The sequence below is a fragment of the Pimephales promelas genome, chromosome 3, assembly GCF_988280905.1.
Source record: "Pimephales promelas chromosome 3, fPimPro1.hap1.1, whole genome shotgun sequence".
In the NCBI taxonomy this organism is placed as follows: Eukaryota; Metazoa; Chordata; class Actinopteri; order Cypriniformes; family Leuciscidae; genus Pimephales; species Pimephales promelas.
The window spans coordinates 47890573-47913566 of NC_142771.1; the positions used below are offsets into that span (position 1 = coordinate 47890573).

At 39.0% G+C, this 22994-nt stretch overlaps 1 pseudogene across 1 annotated transcript; it reads right to left on the reverse strand.

Annotated features, from left to right (window-relative positions):
- Positions 1-711: 711 nt before the first annotated feature.
- On the reverse strand, positions 712-18080 carry LOC148994765 (uncharacterized; annotated as a pseudogene). Its single transcript, XR_016151971.1, has 6 exons — positions 17886-18080; positions 12419-12544; positions 2095-2244; positions 1732-1975; positions 1470-1601; positions 712-1312 (listed from the first exon to the last, which is right to left on the reverse strand). The product of XR_016151971.1 is annotated as an uncharacterized LOC148994765 (transcript).
- Between the last annotated feature and the right edge of the window lie 4914 nt (positions 18081-22994).

Below are 22994 nucleotides of genomic sequence, written 5' to 3' on the forward strand. Positions count from 1 at the left end.
AGCACAGTGAAAATGACTATTGGATATTCCATCCATCAAGGTTGCAGGGAAATATGAGTTGTTGCTCCCTCCTTGCAGTTCCTCCAACCTTTCGAGGTTTAGGAAGCTTCCTCAGCACTTCATTCAGTGGGACAGATCCCACATCATTTTCTTTGAACGCAAAGGTGGCTTTGTGCCAGTACTTCGTCGGATTCTTCTGAGGAATCTTGCATTAACTTCATTACCCTCAAGGCTCTCAACCAAGCCAATATAATGGTAGCTGTTGCATTTGGTCATGAAATTCACAATAATAAAGTCAACAACTGACAGATCTGAGATGTCTGGTTCACTACTTTCATCCTGGGAGATGTCACACTCAGAAGTGTCATAAAGTGGGATGGGAACATCATTCTCCAGAGTGACTCTCAAGCTCTGATGATGACGCAACTGATCCTCGATTGTCCGAATCCACTGCATGACAACGATCACGTGTTTATTCTCACACCTTCAGTTCCACTAATGCTCACAAATCTGTTTTTCATAAATCTGTTTTTCGGTAAAGTTGCATGGACCTCTCCCGAATCATCTCCAGCACTCAGAAGCACCACTAATCCGCCTGATATTAGTATTTAAACATTCTCTATGATATTAATTTTTTAATGACACACTGTCTCTTTCTCTCTCATACACACACACAAAAAAAACACACACACATACTGTCTCTTTCTCTCTCACACATATGTAGGCTAGTTATAAACTCTTTAGACTTTTAATGATTAGTGTTTTATTTTTAAAGTTTGTGGGTCGTGTAAAAAACAAAAAAATCCCTTATTTTGGAGATGGATTCTGGGAAATCTCCCTTATTTTCAATGTTCAATGTTGACAGTTATGGACTGGATACGGTAAAAGTTTAATATATCAACTTGCTCCGCTGACTACGTCACCTTCTTTGTTGCTCTGATTGGCTGTAGCGCTATCCAATTGCGTGCAGAGAGAATTTGAAAGACAACCGTTTATCCCGCCCCTTGGATTGAGCCCTGTCAATGATGAGTTCCCAGACCTAACATCTTGATGTAGGTCTGGCATGCCAGGCTATTGTTTTGTGGCTCCCTACAAACCACCCTTTCTTTTAAGAGTCATGATCCTGTTCCACAAATAATTTTTCACACCAGTCCATGTTCGCTGCTTCAAAGATTCTGGCTCTGCGTGGATGCATCTTTCACAGTCTTGCTTACCAGGAACTTTGCATGTCTTGATGAACTTTATCATGTGTCTCTCTCAACTGCTTTTACCACACTGCCCTCCCATTTCTTTTTTGGAGCGTTAGAAGAACCTATGAAATAGTTAAAAAGTAAATTCTCATTACACATTCTCATTACAACTAAATTGTGAGTAAAGACCAAATCAGGATTTGTGTCCTAATGTGTTGATTATTTGAATTTGGCTGGATTATTTGATTATTGTTTGTGTAGTTTGGAGATTTTTCTTACCTTGATCTACCTGTGAAACAGATTGATTAGATTGAACAGGTTGATCAGTCTCTGTTGCTGCTGTTGTCTGAGATAGGTCAGTGTAGTCCTCCTCATCACTTGACATGGAATCACCTTGGGCCTCAAGTTGCTCTAAATAATTCATTGACAAAAAACATTAACACTATATTGCTTATAGTTACCATCTGTGACATGATTATATAGATTGTTTTGAAAATATGTACAGCACAGATACACACAGACAGGCCAAGTATACTCATACCATTTGGGTCGATTTCAATGTCATCAAGTTTCTGTCCTTTGTAGTCAGACAGTGTTCCTTTCTCCATGGCCATTAGGACTTTACTCATTTTTGCCACCTGCAGTGTTTCCTCTGGTAACTGGTAATACTGTCTGTGGATTCTGATATCATGACCAAGGAAATCAGCCAGTTGGTCTGCTTCATTCTCATCAAGGTTAAGAATTTTAGATATGGTTGCTATGTGTTTCTTGAGCCAGGAAGCTTTCTGCCTCGTTTACCCCGGATTTCAACTCTTGTGAAGTGCAGACACAGCTTCCTCTCAAACTCAGACAGACAGATGGTAAGAATCTCTACTATTAAAGCTGACAAAAGCATCCATGATACCTCACCTAATCTCCTTCGGTTGAAAAGAATGACCTGGGACAGTGTGACCTTGGCTAGAGCAGCGTAGCTGTCAGCAGAAGGGCACGTTCTGAGCTTACTTTGGAGCCCATCGCGTTTCTTTTCAAGATGTGCGTGCAGGACTTTTACATCCTGAGTGAAAGGAATGATCCGTGGTGTGTTCCACTTAGTTTCTTTCAATGTAGTTATAGCACCAGCAGAAACGTACTCATTCCACCTTGTCTGGTGTATTTTCCTGAAGTCTCGCGCACACTCAGCACGATCATGAGCTCCATACATCATGGCTTTGCTCTCAACAATGCTACAGATCTTGTTTAAAGAATGCCCAAGTTTGAGAGCTAAAGAAGGAATGTGGTAGGAGTGTTTCTCTTCATCGTAACCACACAGCAAAAACTCCAGTGTTAAATTAACTCTCCTGGGAGTTTATTTGACTCCAGACTCAAGAGTGTTAAAGTGTTAAAATATGAGTGTTAAATTAACACTCAAGAGTGTTAAAGTTAATGAGCTAATTAAGTGATTAATTTAGTGATAATTGACCATCATTGAAGACACCTGATGATCACAGGCAGAATCGCTGAAGAAGAAAAATCTCATTTTCGAAGTCACCATAATGGTGATTATTATTTGCTTAGAGAAAAGGTGATCAGGTGCTGCTGATTATGGTTTGACATAACTCACTAAGCAAAATGATGTCCAAAAGATGTTTTTCAATGTCTTTGTCACAAAAGTCAGAGTTTGAAAAGACTTCCACTGAGGGGCCAGAATGAAAGTTTTTATGACGTCTTTTTTGACATGTTCTGGACATCTGAAAAAGACGTTAATGGATCCTTCGTGCAAGGTTAAAAACTAGTTCAAATGTGGCCATTCTCAACATTATTTATGGTCTATACTGGTTTATACTGTTTCTGGACCAAATAAACACTCTCAGGATGCATTAAATTAAAACTTATGTTTATTTTTTTTCCTTACATTGTTTAGATGGTGATATTTATTTCATTTTGAGTCACCATTGTGGTGATCAGTGTTTGCTTTAGTTGGGCTCTTGGTCCCAATAATTAGTATTCTAGCTTTTCTTTGGCTGTTGTAACTGTGTGTTTGAATAACACCATTGTTGTGACAGAGAAAGCCAAGAAAATTGGCTCTCATCAGCTCCTTGTCGGTTGTTGACGATGATGATGATGATGTTGACGATGATGAAATCAATATAAAGTGGGCATTTAACGTTGTGTTTAGACTTTTGTGTTTGTATCTGGAGTTTATAACCACCAATCTTGTGGAACTGCATTATTTGGCCTAGTAGTTGGACAAAAAGCAAATTTACACAATGTTTTGAGAAAATGTGCCATCTAGTCACACACAGACATTAAGATTTTGCATATGATTCACAAAAATGGTGACAATAAATAAAAAAAATGCTTCATGCCGCAATGCATGATGGGTAGCTTTCATAGTACAAAACATCCTCGATTCCCAGGCTTTTTTGTTTTGGTTGTCACCGTCGTTGAGAATCATATGCAAAATCTTGATATCTGTGTGTGACTATGTGTTTCAATTTCTTAAAACATATTGTATGCAGTGGTCATTATAAAGTTACTGGTCCAAATAATGCAGTTCTACGAGATGAATAATTATAAATTTCAGATATAAAAACATAAGTTTAGATGATTTTGTCATCATCAGCAAGCATCTGAAGACATCTAATTTTTAATTTTCTTGGCTTTCTCTGCACAATCAATGGTGTTATGCAAACAGTTACAACAGCCAAAGAAAAGCTAAAGTAAGAAGAATTGGGACCAAGAGCCCAACTAAAGCAAACACTCATCACCACAATGGTGACTTAAAATGAAACAAATATCACCATCTAAACGATGTAAATAAACTAATTTATTTCAAATTGTAAATTTAATGCATCCTGAGAGTGTTTCTTCAGTCCAGAAACAGTTTAAATTGTCTAAATAAGACCATGAGTTATGTTGAAAACATGTTGAACTTGTTTTTAACCTTGTACGAAGGATCCATTAATGTCTATATCGGACGTGCAGAACACATCACAAAAACATGTCATGAAAACTTTCATTCCAGCCCCTCAGTGGATCAGCCCCATCAGACTTTTGTGACAAAAACAATATCTAAAGTATAAAATGTAAGGGTTGACAGACTGCCCCACTGAAGCAAACACTGATCTCCATAATGGTGACTTATAATTTTGATTTTTCACTTTCAGTGATTCTACTTGTTAACATCAGGTGTCTTCAATGTTGGTCAATCATTGCTCAATTAATCACTTAATTATCTCATTAACTTTAACACTGCTTCAGAGTTAATTTAACACTCTTGAGTGTGGAGTCATATAAACTCCCAGGAGAGTTAATTTAACACTGGAGTTTTTGCTGTGCAGATACAACTTTAACAGCTGCTATGACATGTTTGAAGTTTGCTGGTATGAAGAAGTCTACCATTGTTCTCAGAGGGGTAATCTTCCTTGCTTCAAGAAGAAGTCTACCTACTTCCCTCATCTTCTGTCTGATATAGTCATGTTTGATCACATCAGACCCAATCCTGTTGAACATGTGCTCCCCCAGCTGCATGATGCAGTTGTCAGTATGAACTACACGCGAAACTTCATCATAAAGGACAGTATTTTCTTGAAACCTTTGCTCACTTCTAAGCCAACTGGTGTGTTTAAAGCACACAGAGATCAAACTTTTTCGAACTCTTTCAGCCCTGCAGTGTTGCCAACTATTTTCAAATGAAAGTAGCTAACGCCTTCCCTAAAAGTCGCTAAATGTCGCTAGATGACGCCATACGTTAATTAGCATATTCGTGACATCATCACGTCGTACTTGCGTTCCGCTTGCCTAATGTGCTTTCTCTAGAAATTAATGCTCACATATTGTATTTAATATATTATAATATAATATAGACGAATGTAAAATAAAGCTGTTCTCATTTCCTATATATTTTTGTCACACAAACCGAGTGATATATATAATTTGAAAAGTGATAATTTACCTACAAGTATTAGATCCATTACTTCACTTCGGTTGTTTAAACAATCTTTATTACTTTATTTAAAAGTAGACTGCTCATGTTATTATTGAAACTGGTGTTGTAGCTTTGTGTATTGTTGTTGTGTATTGTTGCTTATATGTATATGTGTGTGCATATATGTATGTATATGTATACATTGTTTTTTTGTTTGTTTGTTTTTTGTTTGTTTTGTTTTTTCTTTTTCTGTATTGTTGGTGTCTTGTTTCGTGTACTGTAAATTGTAATTTTGTTATGTTTTTGTTAGTTCTAATTGTTTCACTGTAAGGACCCCCTCGAAAACGAGATGATACATCTCAAGGGGTTAATCCTAATAAATTCTAATATATATATAGTGAATGACAAAAAAAAGTAATACAGCAAGCACAAGAAAAGAAAGGAAACTAAATTGTTTAAATAAAAAACATCATTTAAAGCAGGGGTGTCAAACTCAAATACACAGTGGGCCGAGATCAAAAAATTGCTATAGGTCAAGGGCCGGACAGGTTAAACACTTATTGAAACAACGTATTATTATTATGAACCTGAAAACAACAAGGTCTATATATTATTGCCAATAAAACAACATTAATTAGGAAATAAAATAAAATAAAATTAATAAATAAAATCAGTTTCACTAATTTCTTATGGTTATTTACAAAAGTTATTTACTTCAAAGGAAAATCAAATGTCCTATAGCAAGAGAAAGAAATGCAAAAATGAAAGTCCACCTTTTCAAAGTTCACCTTCCTTCAAATTTGGCTGATTATTTATGCTGAAAAATGGCCGAGTTTTGGTCTGTACTAATCTGTCACTGTCACATCGGGGAAAATACCTTTTGAGTTACAGACTACCAAACGTTAAAGAGAAGAGTGCAAAAACTGATGAAAGAAGGCGTTTGTGGTTGACAGAGGCACAGCATCAGCAATACGGCACTGACATTGACACTGATGGAGGGGTTTGCATTTGCAATAGTGATGTTTTCTTATTTAATTTTTACAACATGGATGTGTGTAGCCACCGCCGCGCTGGACTATATTAGGGACTTTAAGCAACAGCCTCTGGTGGAATTGCGTATTGAGCTGCAGAACGGTAGGAATCTGTTAAGCCTAGTTCACACTACGTGATTTTAAGCCCGATTTAAGCCCGATTTGCAAATCGTTGAGTCGCCGACAAGTCAGGGTGTTATCGCGTGCAAATCGCGGGCGATTAGCGGACGATTAACGCTCGCCAATCAGTTAGTGTGAAAGAGCCAACAACGCATCAAAGACAGCTCGCAGACAGCTCGCAGACAGGTCACCGAGCTCAGAAAAATATCTAGCAAGCTAGAAATCTCGCGCAGTCGCGCGACTCAATCTCAGTGATGTCATGAGTACAGCCAATCATAGCAACGCATGGGTTGAGGACACCAGGTAAATCTTACTTTTTCTTTTTTGCATTTTTTTTTCTCAGAGCAGATCGTCGAGCAAACAGTGTGCAGCACTAGTTTCTGTCTGACGTCCATATTCGCGTGTTGTGTTCTTCTCTGCAGTTTCGCGTCATTTCTGGTTCGTTTTATTGCGTGTTTTTTCGTTACAAAACATGGTTTCTAGACCAGATAGAATCGTGTTGTCAACTCGTTATTTGTTTGATTATTTTCAGGATTTAGACCGTATTATAGTACTGAAACAGCTCTCATTGAGTCACAAATGATATGCTCTTATCATCCGATCGTGGTTGTATCTCTATGTAGTGCGTTGTTAACTCGTGTAGTGAGTTACCTCCTGTTGTGGATCAATCACGTTGTGTTGTGTGGTGTGAACAGCTAAACAACTTGAACACTCATGATTTCACTGAGAGCAAGTCATGTAGTGTGAACTGCACAGTTCAGCCCGACATTTTAAAATCATGTAGTGTGAACTAGGCATTATGCAACGTTACGGCTTTTTCCGCGTTCTTGTCAGCGCCGGTTTCAATACATGTTTCAGAAATAATATTTTTCTGCTCGTCCGGCACTTTGCAACAACACAGCATTGTTTCGGCAGCGACTTGCAGCATGTCTCCTCTAAAACTGATGTTTAACGTTAGCTACATTTTATGTGGCGTGAAAGTCGCATTCCATCCGAAATCCGATCGTTCAGACTGAGGCATATGGTATTTGAATAGGATTTCAAACCACATATGGATGTAGCTGCTAGCTTGAAACGGATTTCATGTGCTTTTTGGACTGACAATCTGAGCGTAGCCTATGTCGGAACAAGAAAATAGAAGGAAGAATTGCAGTACGGGCTATAGAAGCTCACCATTACCACATATTAACTTTAGTTTGTCAAAATATTACGCTCTCTCCTGCTTGGTAAGTCCATCTCTATATGATTTCGTACCTACCAAGGGTTTTTTCTGTGTTTTTTAGTGTAACAATGTGTTCCGTAGTACATACATAGTGCAGTAAATGCTGTTGTTTACATCCGAGTGCCCCCATAATGGCCACTCATCCGGGTTACCGCCCAGAATGTCACGCTTTCGCGGTCATGTTTCCATGGTGACGCGTCATTGCTTGTCACGTGACACAGTGACGGCGGGCCAGCTCTAAAAATAAATACATTTTGTCATGCGGGCCAAAAATAATTCATTTGCGGGCCGGTTGTGGCCCGCGGGCCTTGAGTTTGACACATGTGATTTAAAGAAAGCAGATAAGTGATAGGTCCGTGGGAAAACACTGCTCATTCACCTCTGTCAGTGGCGTTCAACAGATGATCTGCTCCTCTCAGCCATTCACTAAACAGGGTAGACGTAGAGTGAATGAAAGCAAAGTGAGAAAAGCAAAAAATCGGGGTCTGAAAAGAAAATGAAAAATGAAGACAGACAAAAACTACGATAAAACCTGTTGGAAAGCATCTTTTGCAGCGATTTTTGTGTGAGCATATCAGTGAACACCCCAGACCACTCGGTGAGTTTCACGTCTTGGTAAACTAAAGTTTTATGCGTTTTTATGAATGATTGTTCGAGTGCACCTATGCTTTCATTATAAAGTGGGGGGGTGCTAACACAGAATCCAAAAATTCTCGTGACAGGAGCATTTGTCTAAAAAACAATCTTAACTATTATATTTCATCAGGGACGATCTTAAAACAGGGCTTTAATTGTAAAATACAGAACTTGTCCTTTAAAGGTGCAGTGTGGGATTTTTAGCGACATCTAGTGGTTCGGTTGCGAGTTTGCACCAGGTTTGCACTAAGGGCTCAGCCCACTGCTCACCCCTCCCTTTCGAAGAAGCTACGGTTGCTAAAATGGGACAAACATCTCGTCGCCTGAGACAGCAGCAAATAGACAGAGTAATACAAGTGTGTAACTTTGTCATTGTTTCTGTACCACAGTCCATTATAAACCACATCATGGATAAAGTTTACAAAGCCATAGTCAGGTGAGGATCAAGGGTTTTAATATATAATTTAATATAATGATTGTCTCACAAACGTAACCAGCAGCACATTTCTCCCCATGTAGCAAACCCATAATACAGTGAGGGAGAACCACATGAAACTATACAGCTATATATTTTTTCTAACAAGTTAGTTAAAGTTTAGCTGGCTAATATGAGCTGTCACTGTGGACAGTACTGAACTGGTTAAAGCGTAGCCTTGTTTATACTCGATGCGTCCGCATGAGCCCAAATGCGACAAAAATGACATGATTGTAACAGCGCGCGCACCTCCGAATCCTATAGACACCATTTACTACACACAATAGGCTTTTTTCTCTGATTTTGAAAACTCTTCGCGATCGACTTAGATCTCTTCCAAGATCGACGGGTTAGTGATTCCTGTAACATACTGTTTTACGGTCAATGGCAAGAGTACTAATCAGCTGTCTCACGAACGTAACAGCACATTTATCCCGACATAGCAATCCCATTACACAGCGAGGGAGAACTAAGTTACATGAAACAATCCCACCTACATATTTTACATCACTCCCAAGGGAAAAGTCACTACTCACGGTGTTTATGGCTAGCTTCCAGCTTTCTGCTACTCCTCTTTCAAGGTAGTGATGAAACGCGCTCTGTAGCGCTGTTTGTTCACGTTCGGCTACGGTAGAAACATGACGTCACAATATGGCGACCTTCAGCGAAGGGGATTCCCGCGGTTATGGAGATATAAATGTCTCATTCTAAGGTAATAAAAACATTACGGTTAATTAAGTAAGTTCTTTATACACCACTGAAAACATAGTTATGGATGTCATATTGCATTTCTGTTAATAGATACTCAACTTTTTTACACATTGCACCTTTAAAGGATTAGTTCACTTCAGAATTAATTTCCTGATAATTTATTCGCCATCACACCATCTAAGATGTTCATGTCTTTCTTTCTTCGGTGGAAAAGAAATGAAGGTTTTGAGGAACACACTCCAGGATTTCTCCATATAGTGACTTCAATGGGGCCCAACAGGTCGAAGTTCCAGATGTGAGTTTCAGTGCAGCTTCAAAGTCTCGACACTATCCAGCCGAGGAATAAGAGTCTGATCTAGACAAACCAGCGACATTTATAAAAAAATACACATTTATATACATTTTAACCACAAATGCTGGTCTTGCACGAGTTGTGATGCGCCACACATTACACCATCAGGGTGAAAGGTTACGTGGAAGGTAGGCAGAAGTACTGATCCAGTGTTTACAAAGCGAATAGGCAAAGACTAAGTCTAACATCATTCAAAAAACTATGTCTGACGATTTTGAGGTTGGAGGAGAAAACTCATAATTTTCCTATAATGTTGTCCTCAAAAACCTTAAAGGGGTTGTTGATTGCGATTTCACTTTTTTCATTTTAAATAGTATGTAATGTTGCTGTTGGTGCATGAGCAGTATCTGCAAAGTTGCAGTACTGGAAGTTCAATGTAAGAAGAGATATCGTCTTTTAAAATCAGGAAGTTTAATTACAATCGCAAATTAATCATAATTTAGCTCTCTGTGCTGCGCATTTTATGGAAGACAGCTTCCAGAATCTCTACGAATTCAACACCGGATTCAACAAGAAACTCTTACTAAAACATGAAGCAGTTCCAACTTTAAAACCAGAGGCAGCAGCTGTTGGGCCACAACCTGTAAGTAGGCTAAGACTAAGGGTGTATTCACACCAGGAAAGTCTGATAGTTCACTTGCTTTGGTCCGGACCAAATAAATTATAATAATTTTTATTTTGGTACGGTTTGCTTTCACACTGCTTTTTTTGCAAGTGAACCAAAATTTGTAAACAAAACCACACGTGTGCTAAGGTCGTCCATTCATTGGACAAGGTTTCTCAAGTAGGGAAATCAGGAAGTACAAAAAAGGCTCAGCATGGAGATATTTCCTACAGCATTATTTGTTCTTTTACCTATTTTGTGTTATTTTGTACAAACGCAATATGAAGAAACTAATGAGTATCATATTATACAATGTCATCTATACGATGTTGTAACTCGGATTTTGAGAAGACAATGAGTGTAACGTTTGAGTGGCTCTATTAAACGCGGGCAAATACAACTCTCGTCTCTCGTGCATCTTTTCATTCGACCATCTACTGTTTTTTTTTATCTCTGGGCAACATCTCAACTTTGCGTTACAAGTGGCACTGCACAGAAGACGGATAAGGTATAACGTTTTCAATGAGATTCTTATTGTATATACTGCTAACAAGTGCTGTCAATGTTAACACTTGCGATTAAGTTTGTCAAGTTTAACGTTAATTAAAGCAGCATCGTCCTTGTAACTATCCTTACATTATGAACTGCAAATGCTTTTTTTTGCATCTATATGCGATTAGACTAAAGAGAACGCTCTGTATGTGAATGTCCTGATGCACACACTCATTCATTCATTCCATTCCAATGATGACACGGCGCGGAATGGAATTCTCTTTTGACGCAGTGCTTTCTTGCAATTGGGTCGGTTCATTTTCACACCGTAAACGAACCGTACCAGAGTTCGTTTTGAACCGTACCGAGACCACCTCTTCAGCTGGGTCTCGGTTCGGTTGTTTGGTCCGCACCCGACTTCGATTGCTGTATTCACACCTGCCCAAAAGGTCTGCACCAAGGGGGAAACAAACTAGAGTTTGATTCAATCGAACCAAACAAGCCAGGTGTGAACACACCCTTAATCATTTTAAATGTATTTGCGTGTATAATTCCAGACGTAATGTTTTAGTTTTATCAAATGCCAGCCACTTAGTTATTCTATTGTGTCCACGACAAACGCGTACAAACATTTTGGACCTGGATTTGTATATGTACTAATGTTGTTAATATATTTTTCATGTATATATACTTTATGATGTAATGTTTGATTTGATCAAGAATGTAAACCAATGCCAAAGCTGTTTGTGTATATAGTAGCCAGTTAGTTCGATGCTATTTTCTGTAAGACAAACGTGTATAAAGTTTAAAAAATAATAGGCTATGTAATCACAGCAAACTTCAACTGTTGTTATCAGTGTACAGTATGGGTTTAACACAGTTGCCACATGTAGGCTACACCTAAATAAAACGATACACTGAGTAAACTAAGTTTTGTGAATAGATTAACGGTTGTTTGTTATATCTATAAAATAATAACTTTAAAAAAACATTTATTCAGTTATATTAAATGTTTAATCAGGAGAAAACCGGATCTCAAAAGCTAACAAGCAGCAGTAGCATTTTCAGGGAACAACATATCGAAATTCTTATAATAATAGTAGAATATAATATAATAATAATAATAATAATCTTTAAAAAAATATACCATTCAGAAACTTTTTTTAAGAGCCATGTTTGGAGAGGTTCTGCTAGACTCTCTTCATCGCCGCTTTCTGGGTCTAATTCTGCCTCATACTAATACTGCAGTATCGACACCATTATTTACATTGCCCTAGCATTAAAGGTAGAGTTAATGGCCGTGAAGTTTCCGGACAACGTGCACTACACAGTTTAGCCAATCACAACACACCAGGCCAAACTAACCAATCTGAGCCCACTGCCTGTTTCAGTTGTAACATTTTAAATGTATTCTGCTGAAATGAATGAAATGACTCGAAAAAAGTTTGTTAATTTTGATGAACGAGATTCAAAGATCTAAGTCAGTAAAATTATCCGAACGTCCCACAACTATTACACACGTGTGCTGGATGAAGTGGATATGTACCTAGAATCAACTGGTTGCCTGTGTTGCGTGTGCATTATTTTGGGGGCAGAGCAATGAACATGGAGGTGTGTGTTTGTTTGGGTGTCGATTTCAAAGATCAACAATGTTTCTCAGAAATCACAGCTAGCTTGCAGTAAACATGTATGAGATGGTTATCGTTCTATTCCTTGATGTTTTTCCTTTCCCTGACTGCTTATGTGGACCATTGCTGTTCACCTTGCCCAATCCAGGAGAGGAAACAGAAGCTGCACAATGGGGCTAAGAAAGCAGAGAATAACAGAGACCACAATCACATGGTAACTAATCAGAATTTCAGTAAAAGATTAGCGGCTGTATATGTGTTCAGCGTGAATACCGCGAAAAACAAATACAACACAAATAAAGTGGGAAAGAGCTTTGCGATTGACTGTAGGCCTACAACTAGATTTGACAAAACTTCGGAGGTATATTTTTACAGACTGCTATGGAGAGAGGAGCAAATGGATCGCTGCAATTCACAGAAACAACTGGACTCCAGTCAGCCAAAGGTGGTTTTGCAGTAGTTTTCATTGTGTCAATATGCTGAATTTAGCTGTAAAACCATACCCGTATATTTTGTATTGTTATATACATTAACAGCTCATCAATTAAATATTTATCATTGCATATTCTGCATTATTGGATGTTTTTTTAATAAACACTGACCAAAAAACGTATAAAGTTTTAGAGCTGGAAGATATGATATATATAGGATATAACACTGATATAAGTGATCACCTGGATTTAGACCTACCTATATTATATTTATATAAAGCAATCACAGGCAAATTTGCTTTATGTTTAGGTCTTGCTTTTATTTCCCCGGTGTCGAAATCAGGCAATAAATGTCAGGCAACACGATTCCTGGCTGCATGTCAATATCCATGGTTGTAAGGAACACTATATTGAGTCCAACATTTAGTTTAAATTGATAAAATTGGTCGATTTAGTCGCATTTCCGCAGTTTTCCCCTATTGAATCCAGTCACGCAGCAGATCTTTTGCCACTCGGTCAGGCTGAGGGGGGGTGTCACGTGGGAAAGTCACATGTCAATGCATTCCCTATATATATATGAAGAGCTCTTTTCCAAAACGCGTTAAACGACATTTTTAAAAAAAATGAGTTTGTCGTGTCATTCTGCTGCGGACAGAACCCTTTCACTGCTCTATCAACGTTTCATGCCGAATCGCTATATTTCCTTGTTTAAAATGTACTGCAAGATACAGTTTCTTTCCAAACCACGATAAGCGCCAGCCCTGTTTTTAGCCTAAACACGATAAATCCTCAAATTCAATGAGCGCTCTACACAATCCAGCACGGCGGCACTCTGAACAGAGGTTTATTATGTTCATTTATTCCTCAAAATGAGTCCTAGTTTTCTAGTCGACTAGTAGTAGATCATTTAAGCCATTTGTATTATCAGTAATCACATATATTGATTTAATTAAATGGGAGAGAAACCATATGAGCGTTTTTAATTGCATATTCCGCATCTCAACGTATGCATAAAGCTTGCCACAAAGAACCGGCAAAAGTAATGATGGATGAAACATTTGAATAGTTTATTAATAAACTAGTGTTTTCTGTCAGACCCCGTTTACACCTGGTATTAAAATGCGATCTGTATCCAGATAAGTTATCCGGATAATAAAAAACGCATGTTAATGCAAAGTGTAAACGCGTTGTGATCGGATCGTGATCGGATCTGCCTGACCACATCTGGAGGTAGTCTGGCTCGCATTATGTCCGGATCTTTACTAGGTGTAAACGCAATCTGGTTGTTGAAACCACATATGTATATTTTACTCCTCCCAAAAATGCTAAAAAATAAACGAGTGAGAGCGTGTTATATAGGCTATATGTCATGTTATAGCCTAGTCAGATGCGACACGCATCACCGCAGATGAGCAGCTGAGCGTCTATTCAACGTGCAAACATCGAAAAGTAAGTCACAGACGCAGTTAACACATCTTCAAGTAAAGAAACGAAATTATCTTACCAGGCCTGTTGCCACTCTCTCTTATTGATGTCTCTGATTTGGAAATTAGCTGATGATCAATAAAATGCCGCTCAGATCTGTTGCTTTTGGTGGCGTGCAATCCAATAAATCTGCATATAACGCAGGAGGTGAAGATCGGATTTATATCCGTTTTGCAAAAACACATTTATGTGGCCATGTAAATGGAATCAGTACTTATTATCCGGATAACTTATCTGGATACAGATCGCATTTTAATACCAGGTGTAAACGGGGTCTCAGTGTCAGCAACAAAGATAAAGTTGATGATGCTTACTCGCCATCTTCGCAGTGAACGCGCATAGAGAAACGCATACTTCGAATTAGCCTACATACGCAGAGAGTTGCCAATTTATTTTAGTTTTTAATTGTTTTGTTTAAAAGTAGATATTTAAAGCTTTCTGTAGCTTAGTTCTCAGGCCTGTGTGAGGCAAGCATCGCGGTGTTTCGGTTCATATTATGAGACGCGCTCCGGTTCACCTGCGCGCCTCTGTGTCCTGATTATATTGTCTGATATTTACTTCTAATGTATTAATCCAGTCAATTTGTCGATGAAACATTTATTAAAATGAAGATACAATTTATATGAAACGAAATTTACAAGCTTTCTACAAAACAAAACTTAATAAGTGGTCAAAATCATGTCTGACGCACTCCAAATATTTTCCGATATTGGGCAGCTTTTGAATTTTGATCCTATCTTACTCATCTCATGCGGTTCCCTTTTCATAGCCTACTCAACATAGATGAAATAATAAAAATAAGTAATGTAATATTATTAAAAACAAATGTGAAATGTTTATTTTGTTTTTTTGTTTTTTTTTAACTTATATTTAAGCGTCATGCTGCTCCGCTTTGCTCACATGTTATGTAGCCTGTGTGTGTGTGCATGTGCTGGAGGGGTGCCCATCCCTTTTTTGAATATCGTTATCATATATTGATCATTTTTAATAATTTGTTTTTTTCATGCATATGTTGAAATTGGTACTATTTGTTTGAGGTTTGACTCTTTACTAAAAATGACTTTACTAATAATGATACAAAAAATGGATGGATTTATAGCGTTTTGGAAAAAAATAAAATTAACTTTTAAATTATCATTAACAATATTGTTGTTTGATTTAATAATTATTGTTCAAAATGTTCAGACTGAACCAATAAAACATTTAAACAGGATAATTTGAATATTCACAAAATGTGTGGGTCTAGGTAAAAAATGTAGTTTTCCTGAAAACTATTGAAATGGATTTATAGCGTTTTGGAAAAGAGCTCTTCATATATATATATATATATATAAAAACAAGGTAAAAGTTTAATTGAAGGTCTATTTTAATTTAAGGTCTATTTGCCTATTAAGGCAATTGCAGGGTTTTATTATCACTGTAGTCCTGAATTTGAGTCGTGTCAGTTAGGGGGGTTCGGGGTTTTCCCCAAGAAAATTTTTAATTCTCTGAACTATTATATGCATTTTAAGATGTTTTCAAGGCAATTTATTTGGAGATAAAACCATGTCAGTGGGCAGCTGATTATTTTTCTCTCCTCATCAGCATCAACTCTTTTTCTCTTTGTTTTTTTCTTGCCCTGTCTCTTCCCCTCCTAAAGTTGAGCTTTGACTGATAACAGGCTTTTCATTTTTGTCTGACAGTGAAGAAAGTATAGGGTCAACTGGTTGATTTTGCCTATGAATCATTTTCTCAGATGTGTTCATTTACTGAAAACTACTAGGAAAGGTAACTAACTAAGTTTATAAAATTAATTCACATTAAAGGCTATACATTCATTATTGATCTTATGCCTTATCACATGTATATGTGCACTGGAAGCATCAGCACCAAAATTGGCTTATCCACCATGGGATAAAGCCATAAAGCTCTTTCTGATTCTAATGCCAAATACAGGGCAGTAGACAGGGCTTTATAATCAAAGAGGTCCTACATTTGAGGTGGAAGTTTCGGGGTTAAATTTTTTAATCTCTGATATGTGCATTTCAAGACGTTTGAAGACCAAAAAAAGTATAAGAAATAGCTTTAAAACTATGTCAGTAGACTATTTGTCAATACCTGCTCTCTCTTCATCTCCATCATCGTTTTTTTCAGTCTACTCATCGTGCCTTTTCTCATCCCCTCCTAAAGCTGAGCTTTTTAAAGGCTACAATTTGTATTATATTTTCAATATGTACACATTCATTATTAATCCTTTTTTAATGTTTCTTGTCCCCTCACAATGACAGTAAACGAATGATTACATTAGGCTGATGTTAGGCTACATGCCTAATTTCAGTTCAAAAGGGCGAAATTAGACAAAACTATAGGCCTATTAGTTTTCCTGACAATTTTTGTCATTTGTTTAACATTTATGACCTAAAAAAAACTGTCAAATAGGCTATATAATGTTGTAAGTAACTATAAGTTTTTAGCTACTTGCATCTTATCTCGCACTTGCCTGTGCACTGAAGCGTTGAGTAAAAATTTGCGCTCAGCGTCTGTGAATGTAAAGCCCGCCTACTTTGATTTGATTAGTCATCTCAAATATTCTGACATTGACGAGCGGTGACAGACCAATGGGCTCAGATGAACACAGATGAACACTTTTATCATGTTTTGACGCGCTCTCTGCCCGGCGCCACTGCGGATTTAAGATGAAGAACAGGCTGAATCTGATAAAAACAAGACTGAAGCGAACATGAATTTGTGTAGCATATTAATCACAATTTTTTAGGGGGGCTAGGCATAAAAGGGCCTAGTGACGCCCCTGCTGGAAAGTAATTGGCATCACGCCACTCAAGTTGACGGTAGCCACTGACTTCCATGTCTGGTTTCCAACATTCTTCACTCAGTCGTCTTTTGTGTTCAGCAGAAGAAAAAAACTCATTCAGGTTTGACAGATTTTTCATTTTGGGGTGAACTATCCCTTTAAAACTAAAAACAACTGAGAAATAAGCTACATTGAATACAGAAACTAGAACACATCATTGGAAATCAGTCAATTCAACAAAGTGAAGTGTAAATAACAGGAGGCGGCAACATTAAAAATAATAAAATGAGATCAAATCTGGCCTTTTTTGTCTTACAAAATGTTACAGCTTATTGACGCATTTCATGAATAGCAATCATGCGCTTTCAAATCTAAAAGGCAAGGTTGATGGTATGTTGAATTTCTTCTCACTAAGTGTGTTCAGGGCAGAGTGTGCACACCACTTTAAGGAGTACAGTGACTTGAAAGCTTCAGTTGATTTAATCTCATTTTCTGTCATCAAAGCCCTAGTGTGAATTATGTCAGCTATTTTCTGCAGAGAATGCCCTATTTTTAGTGCAAGACTTGGTGCTGTGTAAGAGTTGTTTTCTTCACCAAAATCAGACACTTATTTCACAGCTTTGACAACTTTGTGAAAATTTCCAGGCTTAACAGGATCTTCGATTGTGTATATCGAATCACCACGGAAAACCAACAACACACGTGCAAGTTCCCTTAAAGAGGTAGTTCACTTTTAAACTCTCACTTTTCAAAAGTGAACTAATCCTTGAGTCAAGGGTAACTTTTAGCATGTGTCATGACCGGTTTTGCCGTGTTATTGGACAGACTGTGTTTGATGGTGGCCGTCTGTTTGTCTGTTTTAGTCCTACAGGTGGAGCTGTAGGCTGGCGGGTTAAAAGAGGCTTTCCGGGAGCTGGCGAGTCTCTTTCCTCTCCTGGCCGTCGGTCTGGGCGGCTGGTGGTTGCCTCGATCGTCGCACTTTTCTTCTATCCCAACTCGTTTCATTCTACTGATCTACCGTACACCTTTTTGGTTAACCATGACATTTACTGATACACTTCTCTATCATGTTAATTAAACACTCCTTGTTAAACGTAGTAATCTGCGTGGTCTCCCCTTTTATGTTGCGATCGCTGTATGAGCCCAGTGGTCGTAACATATGGGGGCTCGTCCGATTAGTCATTGAGTTTAACAAGTAACGTACGGGGCTGCTTTAATTCCTAGTAGTTGGTTACTAGCGTGTGTAGTGCTGCGTTATGTAAGTCCGCCAGTTTAAAAATAAGGGAGTAAGTTGAGTTTGTTAGCGTTATTAGCTCGTGGATTGTTTTGGGGAGAGCCGCACTGATTTTGGTGTGTGTGTATAGGGGGGCGTTGTTTTCAGTCGTTCGGCCGGTGAGTGAGGTTCGGTATCAGTTGGGTGGCTGGACGGAAATTTTATGGAGTTTTGTTTTTTCCCCAATTAGTGCGCCGTGGCGTTGTGGGTCTAGCTTAACGTCACTGAGGTCTGAACGAGGGCACCACCGTGGAGCACCGGCTGGAGTGACTTTGTCAGGACAGTACGACTCCAGCGGTATGGGTGAGTGAATTATCCTTGTTCTTGGACCTTGGTGTGAAGATAGGTTAGGATAGTAGGGGGGTAAATATTAGGGGGATGCTCCAGCATTAGTCCGTCTGGTTACCTGAACTGTATCGACTTTAGAACCGGGTTGGCTGGATTTGTGGTGGATTGAAAAAGGGTCATTTTAGAGGAGTTTGTAGCAGCTCCGTCTGAGCGTTTGTGGGTGGGGTTAACTAGGGAACAATTGGTAAAGGTGGCTGAGTATTATGCGATCGAGTTGCCGGCCGTAATTAAATCTGCTAAGAAGAGGGAATTTGTGGGTTTTATTCGCGAGTTCTTAAAGGAGAAGCAGGTTTTGCCAGAAGTAACCCCAATCAGTCCTAGTCCAGAAATACAAATTAACGAGATTGCTGATATTTCTGTCGTTAAGCCAAAAATGCAGTCTAAATCCAGTGATTTAACCTTTGAACAACAAAAACAACTGTTGAAAATAGAGATGGATCTAGAATTGGAGAAAAAGAAGTTAGAGTTGGAGCAAAAGAAATTAGAATTTGAACAATTTAAATTGGAGAAGGAACAGGAGATGCTGGAGAAGCGTTTAGAGCAGGAAAATGAGCAAAAACGTTTGGAAGGATATGAAAAAGAGAAAGATCGTTTGTTGGAATAAGAAAAACTTAGAAGTGGAGAGCAGGAACGAGAAGTGGAAAGAACTAGACTGAGATTGATTTCTGAGGGGAGAATTGATCGAAATTCTACCGGTAAGTCAGATCTAGCTGGGATGATAAGGTTCCTGCCAAAATTTAACGAACGGGAACCGGATATATTTTTTTCGTTATTCGAGAACATAGTGATTGGGATGATGAAGATCATGATTGGGATGATGAAGACAAAACAGTGCTTTTGCAAACTGTATTAGTGGGTCGCGCCCAAGAGGCGTTTGTGGCTTTGGCACCAGTCGACAGAAAGAAATATAACAGCGTAAAGCAGGCAGTCTTAAAATGTTATGAACTCGTTCCAGAAGCTTATCGACAACGTTTCAGAAATTGGCGAAAAGGTGAGAGACAAACCCATACCGAAGTGGTGAGGGATTTGAGTAGTTTTTTTAATCGTTGGCTTGCCGCGGAGGGTGTGGAAACATTTGATGCGCTGCGGGAATTGCTGATTCTGGAACAGTTTAAAAATATCTTGCCTGAGAGAATAGCTATTTATGTGAATGAGCATGAAGTTAAGACTGTTGGAGAGGCTGCTGTTCTCGCCGACGGTTTTGTGTTGACGCACAGGAGTAAAGTACGTGAGTATTTTCCACGTAATGAATATGACCCTAGGGAATATCGTTCAGGTCGGGTTAGATTTGATCATCTAGTGAAGAATAAAACACGAGAGACTGAGGGTGTTGATGAGAAGTGCAATTATTGTTTGGAAAGAGGACATTGGAAGCGGGAGTATCCAGTGTTGGGTGCGCGAAATAAGATTAGAACTATGAATGGAAAACCTGTTGGTTGCGTGTCTTCTGTTGTGCGTTCAGATGGGCCGGTGGTGTTTCATGGGGATCAGTCCTTGAGTTTAGAAATTAAAAAGGTCGTTCAGCCTGACGTTGGTGAGAGGGAAAATCTGGGAGCTGTGTCTGGGGGTGAGTGTGGGACTTCTAGGGTGTCGGATGTGTCTGATTATGCACCATTCATAAGTGATGAATCACTCAACAGACACTTACATCGGTAGTCTGGCGTTATAATTGATTTGCATTTGGTGTACTGTGGAGTCGGTAAAACTGTTTTTAATGGCATGCTAAAAGTTACCGTTGACTCGCACTAGCCTAGCACCGGCGAACTATGGAACTGGGATGACTGGATGAACATTTTTAAAAACTGTTTCCACTGGTAAATAACAATAAAGCACACTTGGAAATGAGGCCCGATGTTCAAAATTCCGAACCACCCCTTTAATGGCAAAGGTGTAAATTCCCTCTATATAGCACAAACGGGGCTACCATAATATGTGAGCAACATGTATGTACATGTTTGTATTTTTAAGAAAATAATGTTTATGTGTGGTTATTAAAGCTATGGTATACGATGTTAAAAATCGGTCGAGACGGTAGGGAAGTTTTAAAAAACTCATCCCGCCCCTCCACACACACCCCCCTCCCCTCTGTGCTACCTGATCCCTGACGTATGTCACGTTTGAGTTCACGTCAACGCAAGATTAGCAACACTCCCCACCACCATTATAATACTACTAGTAAGTACTAGTAAATACTGCTAAGGTTTTCAGTAATTGTTATTGCAGCACACTGCGCATCTTGTTCAAATTCCGATCTGCTCGAACAGAAACCTCGAACAAGAAATATAATTACTTTGACCCGTGATAGGCAATGCTAAACGGCTAACATTCCAATGCCGACCGGCAGAATGAGCAAGTTGTCAAACTGATAAAAAGCCATGTAACACGTCACACCATAAAAGAATAAATAAATGTTTACCTGCTCAACAAAAAGTCATCCGTGTCAGCGTCGTTTTCAGTCCCAGATCTCCCTGAAGCTTTCTCCAACGGTCAATAAAGGACGCTATATTTATCCTTAGAGTCCAGCGTTCTTCACATTTCTTTTTAATCTCTGATCTTTCCTCCACAGACTTTCTCTTTCGTCCAAACTTTACAGTAGAGGTAAGCAGGGGCCGCTTGCTGTTGTCGTTTATATTTTTATCCATTGCTGCTGATCTGACGCTACTAGCTAGCTACCATAGACAGTCTGTCAGCTGTTTGCTCGCGCACGGAGGGGGGCGGGTGCGGTTGGGTTGGAGACGCGAGCGCCAGGCGGAGTTTCAAGTGGAGCTGCCGATTGGATGAGAGCAGTTGACCAATATAATGGTCAACTTTTCTGCGGCTGTACAGCCAATAGAGTGAATGGATTTTTTCGTTCTTTTTTCTATTCATATTGTTAGAATTGTACTATATATGTCCTGTCGTGTTGTGTCTTGTTCTTTCTCTTTACTCTGTCTCCCTCTGCTGGTCATATTAGGTTACTTTATCTTTCTCCGCTCTCCCAGCTGTTCCTCATCTCCTCTGACTACCTCGTTCTCCCTCTTTCCACCTGTTCCCTTTCTCCTCTGATTAGTTTTCTATTTCTCTCCCTGTTCCTGCTGTGTTCTTTGTCAGATTCTCTTTTGAGTATCTAATGCTGGAAGCAAACTACTGTCTCGTTTGTTTCACCTTCGTTCTGTCCTGTCGTGTCCTGTTGGCGTCCGTCTGGTTAGTGCTACCTGTTCTCAGCTAATCATCTGATAATCTACTCTGTCCAGTTCTCCTGAGGCTACGTCAGAACTGGTACCCTCTCTCTCTCTCCGCGTCCTCCCGGTGAGACCTGCAGTCTGTCGCCGTAACCCAGAGATTCTCCTCAACCGCCTAAGAGACTTTTTGGAGATCACTATTGACTTTGTGTTCTGTTTTGTCACCCTCTCTGCGGGTTGTTTATTTTCTCATTATTGATTAAAGGAACACTCCGACTTTTTGGGACTTTAGCCTATTCACCTTACCCCCCAGAGTTAGATAAGTCCATCCATACCTTTTTCATCTCCGTGCATGCTATAAGTCTGTTTGACGCACCCACCGCTAGCCTAGTTTAGCACAAAGACTCGATGTGACTGGTTGAAGCTTTCATACTGATCCAAATGAGTGGCAAAATAACGCAAACGTTTTCCTATTTACATGTTGTGATTTGTATAGTCACATAATGTACAAATAACAAAGTCAAATGAGACACAGACATCTTTTAACCGTATAAAACCTGGGAACTATTCTCTGAAGGCGAAGCACTGCTACTTTGACGGCGTAATAACCGCATCACCGGAGACACGCCGTGGTGAGGAGCGGAGAGTTCGCTCGGTGTTTGGGTAATAGAGTCAGCAATTTATAAATAGTAAAAGCGTAGTTTAGAGTCATGGGTTTTCGCTCTATTGTAAATAGCTGCGACTGTAAACAGGGGAGGTAGGCTAACCATGTTTCACAGAATTCCAACTAAAAACGCTGACTGGATGAAGAAATGGCTAACTTACTCTGGATATTTATCCAAACACACCTAAGATTATCAAGGGACATTATGTTTGCTCGGTACATTTCAATGAGGACGACTATTTTGAAAAAATGGAATTTGCCACACGGACCATAATGTGCTGAAGGATACGGCCATCCCATCGATAGCACAGACAGGACAAGTGGATCACCTGCGGCTGAGGTAAGTGTTCCGTTATGTTTTTAGATGACCTACTGTAACAGTGCCTTTAGCCAGATCTAATGTAACGTTAGTGACACTATTATATGATTAGGGTATGAATATGTTTTTATCTTGATGCGGTGCGGACGCGCTT